Source organism: Vicugna pacos, unplaced genomic scaffold (assembly GCF_048564905.1).
Source record: "Vicugna pacos unplaced genomic scaffold, VicPac4 scaffold_20, whole genome shotgun sequence".
In the NCBI taxonomy this organism is placed as follows: domain Eukaryota; kingdom Metazoa; phylum Chordata; class Mammalia; order Artiodactyla; family Camelidae; genus Vicugna; species Vicugna pacos.
In genome coordinates, this window is record NW_027328741.1 from 96,270,505 (window position 1) to 96,291,619 (window position 21,115).

Consider the following 21,115-nt stretch of genomic DNA (forward strand, 5'->3'; position numbering starts at 1 on the left):
TCTCTCATCAATGTGTTCGCATCTCTCCTCAATCCGTGCAGCCATGTTTTCGGCCAGCTTCTCTTCGTGTCTCCCATAAAGTCGACTTCAACAGGACTGGGCAAGTCTGAAAGGACCTCGGAGCCTCTCCAGTAAGCTGAAGACAGGCAGATCTTCCACTGTCTGCCCTTTCAGGTTCTGGAAACTGACCCGTGAACTCAGGTCTTTGGGCAGCAGCAGTATCTCCAACTGACACAGCTTCCCGGACCAAAGACCTAAGCCAAGCTCCACAGAGGGCGGCAGCCCCTCCATCGCACTGATCCACCCACAGAACTCTGCCCGGTTACCTAGGATCCACCAGCCACAACAAGCCTCGCGGTACACACCAACATTCCACCTGGAATCCAACCGCTAACTGCCATCCCCAATGGCTGCTGCATCTTGTCAGTGTTGGGGGAGGGGCTGCATCCGACGAGAGGTTCCTAAGGTAAATGTGATTCTACCCACTAGCGTCCCATGGGCCTTTGTTCTTCCCTCTTTCCTTTTGTTCAGATCTGTATGCACTGTAGCAACGGAGGCAAGTGTGTCCATTTTCAGTTGAATGTTTCACACGTCTTTAAACTTTCTAACAGTTCACAGTACACAGAGACCCACTAAGGGAAACTATTGTTCCTGTAATATGGGCACACCCGCAATACATAGCCGTCGGTTGATTTCTGCTGAAACACCCGCATTCACGGGACATCTATCCATTTGTTTCAAGGGGGCTGAAATTCCTAGGAATGATACAATCCCCAATGTGCACTTTACTGCCTGTCTCTTTTGATCTTAGTACACTTTTGCGGAGCTACATTTCCTCGTTATAGGCTTGTGCCATTTCTTCTCGACGTAGTGTAGAATATGGCATTCATTCATCCTGTTGGAAGACTTGCAAGTCTATATCACGGACTAGGAATCCATTGGATTCCAAATCGGCATTTGGGTTAGGTCACGATATGCTCATATGAATCAATATTTACGAATATAAATGCACGCCTCTGATTTCCGAATACAGGTGTGCTGAGTACATTCAAGCCGCGATACTGGGTCGATGCGTACTGAATGATCCTTGACATCACCTTGAGTAATTTCTTTTGAATATTCATGTTACCCTACCCTTTTTGTGTTGTTTGTTTGTTTGATTCTTTCTTGGTCTGCTTCTCGTTTGCTTTGCAAACACGTCAGGCCATGCATCTCTCCGTTTGCTTCCAACAGAGAGTCATATAAGCTGACTCCCTAAAGAGAGTGCTTCCAATCCCCTATGATTTCCTGCTTCCCTCTCCCATCTTTAGGGTTTTGATGTCCTCCTTGCCTTCTTCTTGTTTCTTCTTTTCCACTCATGCTCTTCTTGCATTTCCAATAAGGGTTTTCTTCTTTCCATTTCATCTTGCTGCTTATCCCTTCAGGGGAGAATTCTCAACCTTTCTTTTAGGATAAGTTTCGAACTGCTGAATTCTTTTAAGATTTGCAGTTCTGTGGCATTCTCTAGCTCTGCTGTTATTAGAAATGGTGGTCATGTGGCATAGGCTACCCTAGATGGCAGCATTTTGCCATTCAAGCTATGGTCTATGTCCTGGCACTCCTCCCTGTCCTGCAATATTGCTGCTGAGATAGCAGCTGAAACCCCTCTGGAGGTTCTCTTGTGACTATGTTGCTTTCCTCCAGGCGCATTTTAAATCACTGGGATGCTCATGAACTTTGTTGATTTGGATCATACAGCTGCTGCTAAGTCTATTGGGATTCCACCTCTTTTGGACGCTGTGTACTTCCTGAATTCGCCTAGATGATTCTATCTTGGCTTTCAGCAAGTTTCAGTCTGATTTTTCTACACATAACTTTTCAAACATTGTTTGTTTCTTTATCTCTTGCTTTTCCATCTGGGACTCTTTCGAATTTTAGTCTTTCATGCCTTGTCTTCAACCAGGATTCAACAGCAATGTTTTCATTGGTTTGCACTTGCTTTCCTATGTGTGCTTCTGACCGAGGGATTTCTGTTCCCCTGTCTTCAAAGTCATTCACGCGTCCCTCTGCAATATCTCGTCTGCTTAGGACGGAATGTTAGCCCTGATATTTTCTCATCCACTGAGTTTTCTGATATTATTTGGCTCGTCTTTAGGCTTTCTCTTCCCCTTTTCTGGTATTCTGCCTTTTGTGATTCTGAGACACTGTTGTTCTTCAGTGTTTCCCTCACCTCCATTTTCAATACTTGCTCTGGAGAGCGTTTTGCAGTCTAGTTGTCTGAAAGCTTATCTTTAGGGCCTTCAATCTCTTTGGAACTGAAAATGGTACTTCCTTTTCCTTTTACTGTATTTCTTCATCTCTACTGGTCAGGTAATTTCAGGTATCTAATGTAGACTTCTAGGGCTTGGTTAAGTGAAAACTTTAGACACTTGGCTCTACACAATTGCATGGGATTTCTGTGAGGACAAATTTTCCTAGACATTGATGCCATGTCCTGTTCCTGTGTGTGTTGTCTGGTCTATCTCCAATTGCTGGTGTTGCCTTTGTTGTGATGAACCCCCCATACTATTTCGATTAGGATAACCTCATTTTGATTACGCTTATCTCACAAATCTGAAAGAGCACAGGACACTTCCTCTGGTGGAAATGGAGCTTCTAAAGGTTCTCAGCTCTGCATTCTACTCTCTGTTATTTTGGAGTGTTTCCAGAAGAGCAGAGTGTGAGTGCGCTTGTGCTTTGTAGTGCCACGGGAATGTCCCACTGAAACCAGTTCTTCCAAGAGCTTCTCTGTCTACAGAAACACCAGTGGAAGCATATCTATGGATGTCACACATCAGGGCCTGCTGGAATGATCCCGCAGCCCGAACTTGGTGTCCTCGCTGCCGAACCGTGCCGGTGCCATCCAAAATGTAGCATCCGCTTTTGAGAGATAAACTGAAGGAAATCCTTCCTCTTCTCACGCTGTGGTCTTGGACCACACTTCCTTGTCCTCTCATCCTTGTGGCACGGGTGCACGAAGCCAACCACAGAGCTGTTGCACATCCTGTGCCTCAAACCAAACCATAATCACAGCCCAGGTTATGAATGTAGCAGATCCTAAGGCTTTTCATTCTGAATTCAAACCCAAGGCCCCCTGGATCCCTCAGACCCGATGCACAATATCTCTGATTCAGCCCCACACATGCTCTATTGGCAAAATGCCAAATTGGTCTCTGGTCCTGCAGATGCACTGGGTGTGGCCATGGGACATATCGATAATTTCAACTGCGCGCGCCAGGGTGGTTGCTTGCTCATTGGGGTCCCAGGTCGGTTTGCTCTCTTGATAGGACCCACCACATCCCACAACGCACTCCGGATCCCTGAGACTCAGCGTGTGCCACCATCCGTAGCCCTATCCCTCCCTGAACGCTGCCTCTGCTACCTCAAATTTGGCAGCTCGGAGCTTGGTCTCAGAATCAACTGTGGGGATATTTTGCACTGGATTCTTTGAGATCTGTCAGCCAAGCATCTGCTGTGCACTCTTCTAACACTCAGCACATCACCTTCAATCCCATGTCTCCTGTCCGCTTGAGAGTGTGCGTCCAAGTTAAAGAGAGTTTCACCTTTACTGCTCCATCAACAGGGCTCAGACCATGCACTGGTATCCATTCCCTGCTTTTCCTTCTCCTGCTTCCAGGTGTTCTGAGGCCTCATCCTGTCTTTGGAAGTAACAGACCTCTCTTCGGCAAGTGTCCTGTGCCAAGGGCTGGGTGAGTGGATGTTTCCATTGCTGTGTTCATGGGAGCGAGTGAGCGCAGGTTGCACTGCTTCTCTGTCAACTGGGCATCGATGAATCAACACTTTCCAGATACATTTCACAGAAATGTGATTTCTTTTTATCTCTTTGTTTCTATACAGCCGTGGTGGGAGGGATTGTCCGAAGACTCCAGTTTTGACATTGTGTTGATATCTCATTTGCAGTCTTTAAAAATTTAATAGAATTGATATAAATGTTTTGGGAGTTATACGAAAATGAAGTTAGTTTCTGAAACATACTAAATCGACCTAGAAGCCAGACTTGTCAATTTCGGTAACATTTTGTCAGCTCTAAGGAAAACATAGACAGATAGAATGCAAACTAGCAGTCCGAACTGTTAAAGGGGTCATGTCAGCTCTTTACTGTTGAAGCCTCCGAAACCAACAGGAACCATGAAATAACTAATGGAAACATGAAATAACCCCCAAGCTTGGATTCCCTTGTGCATGTGGTGCCCTTTACTCCCGATGACACCTACTGGTCAATGTTGGCATTTCAAGGTGTAACATCCCTCTCAAGGAAAATACAAGAGGAAACGAACTAAATATATACATTTAGCTTTGAATCCAAAGAACCTAGAGGCATTATAGCTATGAGAACCCTGCTGCAGCTATGCTAGGCTACTGAGAACCAGGTGTTCTTCTATCAGTGATGAGAACGCTTAATCATCCGATCATGTTGGGTAAAGCACTTGAATGCAACCAAGTCTGCACCCCCATGATAGATTGCCCCCGGGGGCTTGACTCAATTGAAAGACGGTCCACATAAGCTGTGTCTTTCATGTCATTGGCGACTTTTACAGTTCCGTTCACTATCTGACTTCTAATATTTACCTAGACTGTCTTGAAAAACGGAGGCCTAATACAGATTCAAGTTCAGTCAAAGATTCCCCTCACTTACCACACTCCCTTCACCCCAGAGAGGACATAATCCCAGCATTTGCTGAATCTAGCGGAAGGCCATCGTTTCTTTGTGGGAGCTAAGTATTCAATTCCTATCTATTTCATACGAGAGTATTTGACCTTTATGGGGTTCCCTGTTGTTCACAGAGGATGAAGCTAGAGGAACTCTGATTCTAGGAGGGGCTTGCTCTTCTCTTACTGGCTTCATTGCAGCTCAGGTACTGATCCCTCAAAATGGATGCCTGAGTGGAGGGGAGGGAAGAGCAAGTGCTTGATAGCTAGGCCCAAACCTGGGAAAAGGCTTACCTGGGCTTGGTGCACTTTGATCTGAATGGCTTGGAATTGCCCCTTGGGTCGTGTGGATTATCTGACCTCTTTCAAGAACATGAGCGTTTTTATCATCTCTGCCATCTCTTCTCTTTAGACGTCAGGGATCTTGGACCCGTTCTTGGAGCAGAGAATTGAGGAACTTCCTCCAGTCCACGGTGGCCCTCCGTAGGTTTCTGCTAGTATCAGCGAGGTTCAATATGTCTCATGAATGCCTTTCGAGCCTGCTATCCTCTACAGCTGTCTCCAGGCCAGTATTCTGTATTGTAGCAGAACATCTCTCATCAATGTGTTCGCATCTCTCCTCAATCCGTGCAGCCATGTTTTCGGCCAGCTTCTCTTCGTGTCTCCCATAAAGTCGACTTCAACAGGACTGGGCAAGTCTGAAAGGACCTCGGAGCCTCTCCAGTAAGCTGAAGACAGGCAGATCTTCCACTGTCTGCCCTTTCAGGTTCTGGAAACTGACCCGTGAACTCAGGTCTTTGGGCAGCAGCAGTATCTCGAACTGACACAGCTTCCCGGACCAAAGACCTAAGCCAAGCTCCACAGAGGGCGGCAGCCCCTCCATCGCACTGATCCACCCACAGAACTCTGCCCGGTTACCTAGGATCCACCAGCCACAACAAGCCTCGCGGTACACACCAACATTCCACCTGGAATCCAACCGCTAACTGCCATCCCCAATGGCTGCTGCATCTTGTCAGTGTTGGGGGAGGGGCTGCATCCGACGAGAGGTTCCTAAGGTAAATGTGATTCTACCCACTAGCGTCCCATGGGCCTTTGTTCTTCCCTCTTTCCTTTTGTTCAGATCTGTATGCACTGTAGCAACGGAGGCAAGTGTGTCCATTTTCAGTTGAATGTTTCACACGTCTTTAAACTTTCTAACAGTTCACAGTACACAGAGACCCACTAAGGGAAACTATTGTTCCTGTAATATGGGCACACCCGCAATACATAGCCGTCGGTTGATTTCTGCTGAAACACCCGCATTCACGGGACATCTATCCATTTGTTTCAAGGGGGCTGAAATTCCTAGGAATGATACAATCCCCAGTGTGCACTTTACTGCCTGTCTCTTTTGATCTTAGAACACTTTTGTGGAGCAACTTTTCCTTGTTATAGGCTTGTGCCATTTCTTCTCGACGTAGTGTAGAATATGGCATTCATTCATCCTGTTGGAAGACTTGCAAGTCTATATCACGGACTAGGAATCCATTGGATTCCAAATCGGCATTTGGGTTAGGTCACGATATGCTCATATGAATCAATATTTACGAATATAAATGCACGCCTCTGATTTCCGAATACAGGTGTGCTGAGTACATTCAAGCCGCGATACTGGGTCGATGCGTACTGAATGATCCTTGACATCACCTTGAGTAATTTCTTTTGAATATTCATGTTACCCTACCCTTTTTGTGTTGTTTGTTTGTTTGATTCTTTCTTGGTCTGCTTCTCGTTTGCTTTGCAAACACGTCAGGCCATGCATCTCTCCGTTTGCTTCCAACAGAGAGTCATATAAGCTGACTCCCTTAAGAGAGTGCTTCCAATCCCCTATGATTTCCTGCTTCCCTCTCCCATCTTTAGGGTTTTGATGTCCTCCTTGCCTTCTTCTTGTTTCTTCTTTTCCACTCATGCTCTTCTTGCATTTCCAATAAGGGTTTTCTTCTTTCCATTTCATCTTGCTGCTTATCCCTTCAGGGGAGAATCCTCAACCTTTCTTTTAGGATAAGTTTCGAACTGCTGAATTCTTTTAAGATTTGCAGGTCTGTGGCATTCTCTAGCTCTGCTGTTATTAGAAATGGTGGTCATGTGGCATAGGCTACCCTAGATGGCAGCATTTTGCCATTCAAGCTATGGTCTATGTCCTGGCACTCCTCCCTGTCCTGCAATATTGCTGCTGAGATAGCAGCTGAAACCCCTCTGGAGGTTCTCTTGTGACTATGTTGCTTTCCTCCAGGCGCATTTTAAATCACTGGGATGCTCATGAACTTTGTTGATTTGGATCATACAGCTGCTGCTAAGTCTATTGGGATTCCACCTCTTTTGGACGCTGTGTACTTCCTGAATTCGCCTAGATGATTCTATCTTGGCTTTCAGCAAGTTTCAGTCTGATTTTTCTACACATAACTTTTCAAACATTGTTTGTTTCTTTATCTCTTGCTTTTCCATCTGGGACTCTTTCGAATTTTAGTCTTTCATGCCTTGTCTTCAACCAGGATTCAACAGCAATGTTTTCATTGGTTTGCACTTGCTTTCCTATGTGTGCTTCTGACCGAGGGATTTCTGTTCCCCTGTCTTCAAAGTCATTCACGCGTCCCTCTGCAATATCTCGTCTGCTTAGGACGGAATGTTAGCCCTGATATTTTCTCATCCACTGAGTTTTCTGATATTATTTGGCTCGTCTTTAGGCTTTCTCTTCCCCTTTTCTGGTATTCTGCCTTTTGTGATTCTGAGACACTGTTGTTCTTCAGTGTTTCCCTCACCTCCATTTTCAATACTTGCTCTGGAGAGCGTTTTGCAGTCTAGTTGTCTGAAAGCTTATCTTTAGGGCCTTCAATCTCTTTGGAACTGAAAATGGTACTTCCTTTTCCTTTTACTGTATTTCTTCATCTCTACTGGTCAGGTAATTTCAGGTATCTAATGTAGACTTCTAGGGCTTGGTTAAGTGAAAACTTTAGACACTTGGCTCTACACAATTGCATGGGATTTCTGTGAGGACAAATTTTCCTAGACATTGATGCCATGTCCTGTTCCTGTGTGTGTTGTCTGGTCTATCTCCAATTGCTGGTGTTGCCTTTGTTGTGATGAACCCCCCATACTATTTCGATTAGGATAACCTCAATTTGATTACGCTTATCTCACAAATCTGAAAGAGCACAGGACACTTCCTCTGGTGGAAATGGAGCTTCTAAAGGTTCTCAGCTCTGCATTCTACTCTCTGTTATTTTGGAGTGTTTCCAGAAGAGCAGAGTGTGAGTGCGCTTGTGCTTTGTAGTGCCACGGGAATGTCCCACTGAAACCAGTTCTTCCAAGAGCTTCTCTGTCTACAGAAACACCAGTGGAAGCATATCTATGGATGTCACACATCAGGGCCTGCTGGAATGATCCCGCAGCCCGAACTTGGTGTCCTCGCTGCCGAACCGTGCCGGTGCCATCCAAAATGTAGCATCCGCTTTTGAGAGATAAACTGAAGGAAATCCTTCCTCTTCTCACGCTGTGGTCTTGGACCACACTTCCTTGTCCTCTCATCCTTGTGGCACGGGTGCACGAAGCCAACCACAGAGCTGTTGCACATCCTGTGCCTCAAACCAAACCATAATCACAGCCCAGGTTATGAATGTAGCAGATCCTAAGGCTTTTCATTCTGAATTCAAACCCAAGGCCCCCTGGATCCCTCAGACCCGATGCACAATATCTCTGATTCAGCCCCACACATGCTCTATTGGCAAAATGCCAAATTGGTCTCTGGTCCTGCAGATGCACTGGGTGTGGCCATGGGACATATCGATAATTTCAACTGCGAGCGCCAGGGTGGTTGCTTGCTCATTGGGGTCCCAGGTCGGTTTGCTCTCTTGATAGGACCCACCACATCCCACAATGAACTCCAGATCCCTGAGACTCAGCGTGTGCCACCATCCGTAACCATATCCCTCCCTGAACGCTGCCTCTGCTACCTCAAATTTGGCAGCTCGGAGCTTGGTCTCAGAATCAACTGTGGGGATATTTTGCACTGGATTCTTTGAGATCTGTCAGCCAAGCATCTGCTGTGCACTCTTCTAACACTCAGCGCATCACCTTCAATCCCATGTCTCCTGTCCGCTTGAGAGTGTGCGTCCAAGTTAAAGAGAGTTTCACCTTTACTGCTCCATCAACAGGGCTCAGACCATGCACTGGTATCCATTCCCTGCTTTTCCTTCTCCTGCTTCCAGGTGTTCTGAGGCCTCATCCTGTCTTTGGAAGTAACAGACCTCTCTTCGGCAAGTGTCCTGTGCCAAGGGCTGGGTGAGTGGATGTTTCCATTGCTGTGTTCATGGGAGCGAGTGAGCGCAGGTTGCACTGCTTCTCTGTCAACTGGGCATCGATGAATCAACACTTTCCAGATACATTTCACAGAAATGTGATTTCTTTTTATCTCTTTGTTTCTATACAGCCGTGGTGGGAGGGATTGTCCGAAGACTCCAGTTTTGACATTGTGTTGATATCTCATTTGCAGTCTTTAAAAATTTAATAGAATTGATATAAATGTTTTGGGAGTTATACGAAAATGAAGTTAGTTTCTGAAACATACTAAATCGACCTAGAAGCCAGACTTGTCAATTTCGGTAACATTTTGTCAGCTCTAAGGAAAACATAGACAGATAGAATGCAAACTAGCAGTCCGAACTGTTAAAGGGGTCATGTCAGCTCTTTACTGTTGAAGCCTCCGAAACCAACAGGAACCATGAAATAACTAATGGAAACATGAAATAACCCCCAAGCTTGGATTCCCTTGTGCATGTGGTGCCCTTTACTCCCGATGACACCTACTGGTCAATGTTGGCATTTCAAGGTGTAACATCCCTCTCAAGGAAAATACAAGAGGAAACGAACTAAATATATACATTTAGCTTTGAATCCAAAGACCCTAGAGGCATTATAGCTATGAGAACCCTGCTGCAGCTATGCTAGGCTACTGAGAACCAGGTGTTCTTCTATCAGTGATGAGAACGCTTAATCATCCGATCATGTTGGGTAAAGCACTTGAATGCAACCAAGTCTGCACCCCCATGATAGATTGCCCCCGGGGGCTTGACTCAATTGAAAGACGGTCCACATAAGCTGTGTCTTTCATGTCATTGGCGACTTTTACAGTTCCGTTCACTATCTGACTTCTAATATTTACCTAGACTGTCTTGAAAAACGGAGGCCTAATACAGATTCAAGTTCAGTCAAAGATTCCCCTCACTTACCACACTCCCTTCACCCCAGAGAGGACATAATCCCAGCATTTGCTGAATCTAGCGGAAGGCCATCGTTTCTTTGTGGGAGCTAAGTATTCAATTCCTATCTATTTCATACGAGAGTATTTGACCTTTATGGGGTTCCCTGTTGTTCACAGAGGATGAAGCTAGAGGAACTCTGATTCTAGGAGGGGCTTGCTCTTCTCTTACTGGCTTCATTGCAGCTCAGGTACTGATCCCTCAAAATGGATGCCTGAGTGGAGGGGAGGGAAGAGCAAGTGCTTGATAGCTAGGCCCAAACCTGGGAAAAGGCTTACCTGGGCTTGGTGCACTTTGATCTGAATGGCTTGGAATTGCCCCTTGGGTCGTGTGGATTATCTGACCTCTTTCAAGAACATGAGCGTTTTTATCATCTCTGCCATCTCTTCTCTTTAGACGTCAGGGATCTTGGACCCGTTCTTGGAGCAGAGAATTGAGGAACTTCCTCCAGTCCACGGTGGCCCTCCGTAGGTTTCTGCTAGTATCAGCGAGGTTCAATATGTCTCATGAATGCCTTTCGAGCCTGCTATCCTCTACAGCTGTCTCCAGGCCAGTATTCTGTATTGTAGCAGAACATCTCTCATCAATGTGTTCGCATCTCTCCTCAATCCGTGCAGCCATGTTTTCGGCCAGCTTCTCTTCGTGTCTCCCATAAAGTCGACTTCAACAGGACTGGGCAAGTCTGAAAGGACCTCGGAGCCTCTCCAGTAAGCTGAAGACAGGCAGATCTTCCACTGTCTGCCCTTTCAGGTTCTGGAAACTGACCCGTGAACTCAGGTCTTTGGGCAGCAGCAGTATCTCGAACTGACACAGCTTCCCGGACCAAAGACCTAAGCCAAGCTCCACAGAGGGCGGCAGCCCCTCCATCGCACTGATCCACCCACAGAACTCTGCCCGGTTACCTAGGATCCACCAGCCACAACAAGCCTCGCGGTACACACCAACATTCCACCTGGAATCCAACCGCTAACTGCCATCCCCAATGGCTGCTGCATCTTGTCAGTGTTGGGGGAGGGGCTGCATCCGACGAGAGGTTCCTAAGGTAAATGTGATTCTACCCACTAGCGTCCCATGGGCCTTTGTTCTTCCCTCTTTCCTTTTGTTCAGATCTGTATGCACTGTAGCAACGGAGGCAAGTGTGTCCATTTTCAGTTGAATGTTTCACACGTCTTTAAACTTTCTAACAGTTCACAGTACACAGAGACCCACTAAGGGAAACTATTGTTCCTGTAATATGGGCACACCCGCAATACATAGCCGTCGGTTGATTTCTGCTGAAACACCCGCATTCACGGGACATCTATCCATTTGTTTCAAGGGGGCTGAAATTCCTAGGAATGATACAATCCCCAGTGTGCACTTTACTGCCTGTCTCTTTTGATCTTAGAACACTTTTGTGGAGCAACTTTTCCTTGTTATAGGCTTGTGCCATTTCTTCTCGACGTAGTGTAGAATATGGCATTCATTCATCCTGTTGGAAGACTTGCAAGTCTATATCACGGACTAGGAATCCATTGGATTCCAAATCGGCATTTGGGTTAGGTCACGATATGCTCATATGAATCAATATTTACGAATATAAATGCACGCCTCTGATTTCCGAATACAGGTGTGCTGAGTACATTCAAGCCGCGATACTGGGTCGATGCGTACTGAATGATCCTTGACATCACCTTGAGTAATTTCTTTTGAATATTCATGTTACCCTACCCTTTTTGTGTTGTTTGTTTGTTTGATTCTTTCTTGGTCTGCTTCTCGTTTGCTTTGCAAACACGTCAGGCCATGCATCTCTCCGTTTGCTTCCAACAGAGAGTCATATAAGCTGACTCCCTTAAGAGAGTGCTTCCAATCCCCTATGATTTCCTGCTTCCCTCTCCCATCTTTAGGGTTTTGATGTCCTCCTTGCCTTCTTCTTGTTTCTTCTTTTCCACTCATGCTCTTCTTGCATTTCCAATAAGGGTTTTCTTCTTTCCATTTCATCTTGCTGCTTATCCCTTCAGGGGAGAATCCTCAACCTTTCTTTTAGGATAAGTTTCGAACTGCTGAATTCTTTTAAGATTTGCAGGTCTGTGGCATTCTCTAGCTCTGCTGTTATTAGAAATGGTGGTCATGTGGCATAGGCTACCCTAGATGGCAGCATTTTGCCATTCAAGCTATGGTCTATGTCCTGGCACTCCTCCCTGTCCTGCAATATTGCTGCTGAGATAGCAGCTGAAACCCCTCTGGAGGTTCTCTTGTGACTATGTTGCTTTCCTCCAGGCGCATTTTAAATCACTGGGATGCTCATGAACTTTGTTGATTTGGATCATACAGCTGCTGCTAAGTCTATTGGGATTCCACCTCTTTTGGACGCTGTGTACTTCCTGAATTCGCCTAGATGATTCTATCTTGGCTTTCAGCAAGTTTCAGTCTGATTTTTCTACACATAACTTTTCAAACATTGTTTGTTTCTTTATCTCTTGCTTTTCCATCTGGGACTCTTTCGAATTTTAGTCTTTCATGCCTTGTCTTCAACCAGGATTCAACAGCAATGTTTTCATTGGTTTGCACTTGCTTTCCTATGTGTGCTTCTGACCGAGGGATTTCTGTTCCCCTGTCTTCAAAGTCATTCACGCGTCCCTCTGCAATATCTCGTCTGCTTAGGACGGAATGTTAGCCCTGATATTTTCTCATCCACTGAGTTTTCTGATATTATTTGGCTCGTCTTTAGGCTTTCTCTTCCCCTTTTCTGGTATTCTGCCTTTTGTGATTCTGAGACACTGTTGTTCTTCAGTGTTTCCCTCACCTCCATTTTCAATACTTGCTCTGGAGAGCGTTTTGCAGTCTAGTTGTCTGAAAGCTTATCTTTAGGGCCTTCAATCTCTTTGGAACTGAAAATGGTACTTCCTTTACCTTTTACTGTATTTCTTCATCTCTACTGGTCAGGTAATTTCAGGTATCTAATGTAGACTTCTAGGGCTTGGTTAAGTGAAAACTTTAGACACTTGGCTCTACACAATTGCATGGGATTTCTGTGAGGACAAATTTTCCTAGACATTGATGCCATGTCCTGTTCCTGTGTGTGTTGTCTGGTCTATCTCCAATTGCTGGTGTTGCCTTTGTTGTGATGAACCCCCCATACTATTTCGATTAGGATAACCTCAATTTGATTACGCTTATCTCACAAATCTGAAAGAGCACAGGACACTTCCTCTGGTGGAAATGGAGCTTCTAAAGGTTCTCAGCTCTGCATTCTACTCTCTGTTATTTTGGAGTGTTTCCAGAAGAGCAGAGTGTGAGTGCGCTTGTGCTTTGTAGTGCCACGGGAATGTCCCACTGAAACCAGTTCTTCCAAGAGCTTCTCTGTCTACAGAAACACCAGTGGAAGCATATCTATGGATGTCACACATCAGGGCCTGCTGGAATGATCCCGCAGCCCGAACTTGGTGTCCTCGCTGCCGAACCGTGCCGGTGCCATCCAAAATGTAGCATCCGCTTTTGAGAGATAAACTGAAGGAAATCCTTCCTCTTCTCACGCTGTGGTCTTGGACCACACTTCCTTGTCCTCTCATCCTTGTGGCACGGGTGCACGAAGCCAACCACAGAGCTGTTGCACATCCTGTGCCTCAAACCAAACCATAATCACAGCCCAGGTTATGAATGTAGCAGATCCTAAGGCTTTTCATTCTGAATTCAAACCCAAGGCCCCCTGGATCCCTCAGACCCGATGCACAATATCTCTGATTCAGCCCCACACATGCTCTATTGGCAAAATGCCAAATTGGTCTCTGGTCCTGCAGATGCACTGGGTGTGGCCATGGGACATATCGATAATTTCAACTGCGAGCGCCAGGGTGGTTGCTTGCTCATTGGGGTCCCAGGTCGGTTTGCTCTCTTGATAGGACCCACCACATCCCACAATGAACTCCAGATCCCTGAGACTCAGCGTGTGCCACCATCCGTAACCATATCCCTCCCTGAACGCTGCCTCTGCTACCTCAAATTTGGCAGCTCGGAGCTTGGTCTCAGAATCAACTGTGGGGATATTTTGCACTGGATTCTTTGAGATCTGTCAGCCAAGCATCTGCTGTGCACTCTTCTAACACTCAGCGCATCACCTTCAATCCCATGTCTCCTGTCCGCTTGAGAGTGTGCGTCCAAGTTAAAGAGAGTTTCACCTTTACTGCTCCATCAACAGGGCTCAGACCATGCACTGGTATCCATTCCCTGCTTTTCCTTCTCCTGCTTCCAGGTGTTCTGAGGCCTCATCCTGTCTTTGGAAGTAACAGACCTCTCTTCGGCAAGTGTCCTGTGCCAAGGGCTGGGTGAGTGGATGTTTCCATTGCTGTGTTCATGGGAGCGAGTGAGCGCAGTTTGCACTGCTTCTCTGTCAACTGGGCATCGATGAATCAACACTTTCCAGATACATTTCACAGAAATGTGATTTCTTTTTATCTCTTTGTTTCTATACAGCCGTGGTGGGAGGGATTGTCCGAAGACTCCAGTTTTGACATTGTGTTGATATCTCATTTGCAGTCTTTAAAAATTTAATAGAATTGATATAAATGTTTTGGGAGTTATACGAAAATGAAGTTAGTTTCTGAAACATACTAAATCGACCTAGAAGCCAGACTTGTCAATTTCGGTAACATTTTGTCAGCTCTAAGGAAAACATAGACAGATAGAATGCAAACTAGCAGTCCGAACTGTTAAAGGGGTCATGTCAGCTCTTTACTGTTGAAGCCTCCGAAACCAACAGGAACCATGAAATAACTAATGGAAACATGAAATAACCCCCAAGCTTGGATTCCCTTGTGCATGTGGTGCCCTTTACTCCCGATGACACCTACTGGTCAATGTTGGCATTTCAAGGTGTAACATCCCTCTCAAGGAAAATACAAGAGGAAACGAACTAAATATATACATTTAGCTTTGAATCCAAAGAACCTAGAGGCATTATAGCTATGAGAACCCTGCTGCAGCTATGCTAGGCTACTGAGAACCAGGTGTTCTTCTATCAGTGATGAGAACGCTTAATCATCCGATCATGTTGGGTAAAGCACTTGAATGCAACCAAGTCTGCACCCCCATGATAGATTGCCCCCGGGGGCTTGACTCAATTGAAAGACGGTCCACATAAGCTGTGTCTTTCATGTCATTGGCGACTTTTACAGTTCCGTTCACTATCTGACTTCTAATATTTACCTAGACTGTCTTGAAAAACGGAGGCCTAATACAGATTCAAGTTCAGTCAAAGATTCCCCTCACTTACCACACTCCCTTCACCCCAGAGAGGACATAATCCCAGCATTTGCTGAATCTAGCGGAAGGCCATCGTTTCTTTGTGGGAGCTAAGTATTCAATTCCTATCTATTTCATACGAGAGTATTTGACCTTTATGGGGTTCCCTGTTGTTCACAGAGGATGAAGCTAGAGGAACTCTGATTCTAGGAGGGGCTTGCTCTTCTCTTACTGGCTTCATTGCAGCTCAGGTACTGATCCCTCAAAATGGATGCCTGAGTGGAGGGGAGGGAAGAGCAAGTGCTTGATAGCTAGGCCCAAACCTGGGAAAAGGCTTACCTGGGCTTGGTGCACTTTGATCTGAATGGCTTGGAATTGCCCCTTGGGTCGTGTGGATTATCTGACCTCTTTCAAGAACATGAGCGTTTTTATCATCTCTGCCATCTCTTCTCTTTAGACGTCAGGGATCTTGGACCCGTTCTTGGAGCAGAGAATTGAGGAACTTCCTCCAGTCCACGGTGGCCCTCCGTAGGTTTCTGCTAGTATCAGCGAGGTTCAATATGTCTCATGAATGCCTTTCGAGCCTGCTATCCTCTACAGCTGTCTCCAGGCCAGTATTCTGTATTGTAGCAGAACATCTCTCATCAATGTGTTCGCATCTCTCCTCAATCCGTGCAGCCATGTTTTCGGCCAGCTTCTCTTCGTGTCTCCCCTAAAGTTGACTTCACCAGGACGGGGAAAGTCTGAAAGTACCTCGGAGCCTCTCCAGTAAGCTGAAGACAGGCAGATCTTCCACTGTCTGCCCTTTCAGGTTCTGGAAACTGACCCGTGAACTCAGGTCTTTGGGCAGCAGCAGTATCTCGAACTGACACAGCTTCCCGGACCAAAGACCTAAGCCAAGCTCCACAGAGGGCGGCAGCCCCTCCATCGCACTGATCCACCCACAGAACTCTGCCCGGTTACCTAGGATCCACCAGCCACAACAAGCCTCGCGGTACACACCAACATTCCACCTGGAATCCAACCGCTAACTGCCATCCCCAATGGCTGCTGCATCTTGTCAGTGCTGGGGGAGGGGCTGCATCCGACGAGAGGTTCCTAAGGTAAATGTGATTCTACCCACTAGCGTCCCATGGGCCTTTGTTCTTCCCTCTTTCCTTTTGTTCAGATCTGTATGCACTGTAGCAACGGAGGCAAGTGTGTCCATTTTCAGTTGAATGTTTCACACGTCTTTAAACTTTCTAACAGTTCACAGTACACAGAGACCAACTAAGGGAAACTATTGTTCCTGTAATATGGGCACACCCGCAATACATAGCCGTCGGTTGATTTCTGCTGAAACACCCGCATTCACGGGACATCTATCCATTTGTTTCAAGGGGGCTGAAATTCCTAGGAATGATACAATCCCCAATGTGCACTTTACTGCCTGTCTCTTTTGATCTTAGTACACTTTTGTGGAGCTACTTTTCCTCGTTATAGGCTTGTGCCATTTCTTCTCGTCGTAGTGTAGAATATGGCATTCATTCATCCTGTTGGAAGACTTGCAAGTCTATATCACGGACTAGGAATCCATTGGATTCCAAATCGGCATTTGGGTTAGGTCACGATATGCTCATATGAATCAATATTTACGAATATAAATGCACGCCTCTGATTTCCGAATACAGGTGTGCTGAGTACATTCAAGCCGCGATACTGGGTCGATGCGTACTGAATGATCCTTGACATCACCTTGAGTAATTTCTTTTGAATATTCATGTTACCCTACCCTTTTTGTGTTGTTTGTTTGTTTGATTCTTTCTTGGTCTGCTTCTCGTTTGCTTTGCAAACACGTCAGGCCATGCATCTCTCCGTTTGCTTCCAACAGAGAGTCATATAAGCTGACTCCCTTAAGAGAGTGCTTCCAATCCCCTATGATTTCCTGCTTCCCTCTCCCATCTTTAGGGTTTTGATGTCCTCCTTGCCTTCTTCTTGTTTCTTCTTTTCCACTCATGCTCTTCTTGCATTTCCAATAAGGGTTTTCTTCTTTCCATTTCATCTTGCTGCTTATCCCTTCAGGGGAGAATCCTCAACCTTTCTTTTAGGATAAGTTTCGAACTGCTGAATTCTTTTAAGATTTGCAGGTCTGTGGCATTCTCTAGCTCTGCTGTTATTAGAAATGGTGGTCATGTGGCATAGGCTACCCTAGATGGCAGCATTTTGCCATTCAAGCTATGGTCTATGTCCTGGCACTCCTCCCTGTCCTGCAATATTGCTGCTGAGATAGCAGCTGAAACCCCTCTGGAGGTTCTCTTGTGACTATGTTGCTTTCCTCCAGGCGCATTTTAAATCACTGGGATGCTCATGAACTTTGTTGATTTGGATCATACAGCTGCTGCTAAGTCTATTGGGATTCCACCTCTTTTGGACGCTGTGTACTTCCTGAATTCGCCTAGATGATTCTATCTTGGCTTTCAGCAAGTTTCAGTCTGATTTTTCTACACATAACTTTTCAAACATTGTTTGTTTCTTTATCTCTTGCTTTTCCATCTGGGACTCTTTCGAATTTTAGTCTTTCATGCCTTGTCTTCAACCAGGATTCAACAGCAATGTTTTCATTGGTTTGTACTTGCTTTCCTATGTGTGCTTCTGACCGAGGGATTTCTGTTCCCCTGTCTTCAAAGTCATTCACGCGTCCCTCTGCAATATCTCGTCTGCTTAGGACGGAATGTTAGCCCTGATATTTTCTCATCCACTGAGTTTTCTGATATTATTTGGCTCGTCTTTAGGCTTTCTCTTCCCCTTTTCTGGTATTCTGCCTTTTGTGATTCTGAGACACTGTTGTTCTTCAGTGTTTCCCTCACCTCCATTTTCAATACTTGCTCTGGAGAGCGTTTTGCAGTCTAGTTGTCTGAAAGCTTATCTTTAGGGCCTTCAATCTCTTTGGAACTGAAAATGGTACTTCCTTTTCCTTTTACTGTATTTCTTCATCTCTACTGGTCAGGTAATTTCAGGTATCTAATGTAGACTTCTAGGGCTTGGTTAAGTGAAAACTTTAGACACTTGGCTCTACACAATTGCATGGGATTTCTGTGAGGACAAATTTTCCTAGACATTGATGCCATGTCCTGTTCCTGTGTGTGTTGTCTGGTCTGTCTCCAATTGCTGGTGTTGCCTTTGTTGTGATGAACCCCCCATACTATTTCGATTAGGATAACCTCATTTTGATTACGCTTATCTCACAAATCTGAAAGAGCACAGGACACTACCTCTGGTGGAAATGGAGCTTCTAAAGGTTCTCAGCTCTGCATTCTACTCTCTGTTATTTTGGAGTGTTTCCAGAAGAGCAGAGTGTGAGTGCGCTTGTGCTTTGTAGTGCCACGGGAATGTCCCACTGAAACCAGTTCTTCCAAGAGCTTCTCTGTCTACAGAAACACCAGTGGAAGCATATCTATGGATGTCACACATCAGGGCCTGCTGGAATGATCCCGCAGCCCGAACTTGGTGTCCTCGCTGCCGAACCGTGCCGGTGCCATCCAAAATGTAGCATCCGCTTTTGAGAGATAAACTGAAGGAAATCCTTCCTCTTCTCACGCTGTGGTCTTGGACCACACTTCCTTGTCCTCTCATCCTTGTGGCACGGGTGCACGAAGCCAACCACAGAGCTGTTGCACATCCTGTGCCTCAAACCAAACCATAATCACAGCCCAGGTTATGAATGTAGCAGTTCCTAAGGCTTTTCATTCTGAATTCAAACCCAAGGCCCCCTGGATCCCTCAGACCCGATGCACAATATCTCTGATTCAGCCCCACACATGCTCTATTGGCAAAATGCCAAATTGGTCTCTGGTCCTGCAGATGCACTGGGTGTGGCCATGGGACATATCGATAATTTCAACTGCGCGCGCCAGGGTGGTTGCTTGCTCATTGGGGCCACAGGTCGGTTTGCTCTCTTGATAGGACCCACCACATCCCACAACGCACTCCAGATCCCTGAGACTCAGCGTGTGCCACCATCCGTAGCCCTATCCCTCCCTGAACGCTGCCTCTGCTACCTCAAATTTGGCAGCTCGGAGCTTGGTCTCAGAATCAACTGTGGGGATATTTTGCACTGTATTCTTTGAGTTCTGTCAGCCAAGCATCTGCTGTGCACTCTTCTAACACTCAGCGCATCACCTTCAATCCCATGTCTGTTCTCCGCTTGTGGGTGTGCGTCCAAGTTAAAGAGAGTTTCACCTTTACTGCTCCATCAACAGGGCTCAGACCATGCACTGGTATCCATTCCCTGCTTTTCCTTCTCCTGCTTCCAGGTGTTCTGAGGCCTCATCCTGTCTTTGGAAGTAACAGACCTCTCTTCGGCAAGTGTCCTGTGCCAAGGGCTGGGTGAGTGGTTGTTTCCATTGCTGTGTTCATGGGAGCGAGTGAGCGCAGGTTGCACTGCTTCTCTGTCAACTGGGCATCGATGAATCAACACTTTCCAGATACATTTCACAGAAATGTGATTTCTTTTTATCTCTTTGTTTCTATACAGCCATGGTGGGAGGGATTGTCCGAAGACTCCAGTTTTGACATTGTGTTGATTTCTCATTTGCAGTCTTTAAAAATTTAATAGAATTGATATAAATGTTTTGGGAGTTATACGAAAATGAAGTTAGTTTCTGAAACATACTAAATCGACCTAGAAGCCAGACTTGTCAATTTCGGTAACATTTTGTCAGCTCTAAGGAAAACATAGACAGATAGAATGCAAACTAGCAGTCCGAACTGTTAAAGGGGTCATGTCAGCTCTTTACTGTTGAAGCCTCCGAAACCAACAGGAACCATGAAATAACTAATGGAAACATGAAATAACCCCCAAGCTTGGATTCCCTTGTGCATGTGGTGCCCTTTACTCCCGATGACACCTACTGGTCAATGTTGGCATTTCAAGGTGTAACATCCCTCTCAAGGAAAATACAAGAGGAAACGAACTAAATATATACATTTAGCTTTGAATCCAAAGAACCTAGAGGCATTATAGCTATGAGAACCCTGCTGCAGCTATGCTAGGCTACTGAGAACCAGGTGTTCTTCTATCAGTGATGAGAACGCTTAATCATCCGATCATGTTGGGTAAAGCACTTGAATGCAACCAAGTCTGCACCCCCATGATAGATTGCCCCCGGGGGCTTGACTCAATTGAAAGACGGTCCACATAAGCTGTGTCTTTCATGTCATTGGCGACTTTTACAGTTCCGTTCACTATCTGACTTCTAATATTTACCTAGACTGTCTTGAAAAACGGAGGCCTAATACAGATTCAAGTTCAGTCAAAGATTCCCCTCACTTACCACACTCCCTTCACCCCAGAGAGGACATAATCCCAGCATTTGCTGAATCTAGCGGAAGGCCATCGTTTCTTTGTGGGAGCTAAGTATTCAATTCCTATCTATTTCATACGAGAGTATTTGACCTTTATGGGGTTCCCTGTTGTTCACAGAGGATGAAGCTAGAGGAACTCTGATTCTAGGAGGGGCTTGCTCTTCTCTTACTGGCTTCATTGCAGCTCAGGTACTGATCCCTCAAAATGGATGCCTGAGTGGAGGGGAGGGAAGAGCAAGTGCTTGATAGCTAGGCCCAAACCTGGGAAAAGGCTTACCTGGGCTTGGTGCACTTTGATCTGAATGGCTTGGAATTGCCCCTTGGGTCGTGTGGATTATCTGACCTCTTTCAAGAACATGAGCGTTTTTATCATCTCTGCCATCTCTTCTCTTTAGACGTCAGGGATCTTGGACCCGTTCTTGGAGCAGAGAATTGAGGAACTTCCTCCAGTCCACGGTGGCCCTCCGTAGGTTTCTGCTAGTATCAGCGAGGTTCAATATGTCTCATGAATGCCTTTCGAGCCTGCTATCCTCTACAGCTGTCTCCAGGCCAGTATTCTCTATTGT

At 45.8% G+C, this 21,115-nt stretch overlaps 1 long non-coding RNA gene across 1 annotated transcript; it reads left to right on the forward strand.

Annotated features, from left to right (window-relative positions):
• Positions 1-16,180: 16,180 nt before the first annotated feature.
• On the forward strand, positions 16,181-21,115 carry LOC140693803 (uncharacterized). Its single transcript, XR_012069507.1, has 3 exons — positions 16,181-16,309; positions 19,499-19,571; positions 20,945-21,115. It is a non-coding gene; the product is annotated as an uncharacterized lncRNA (long non-coding RNA).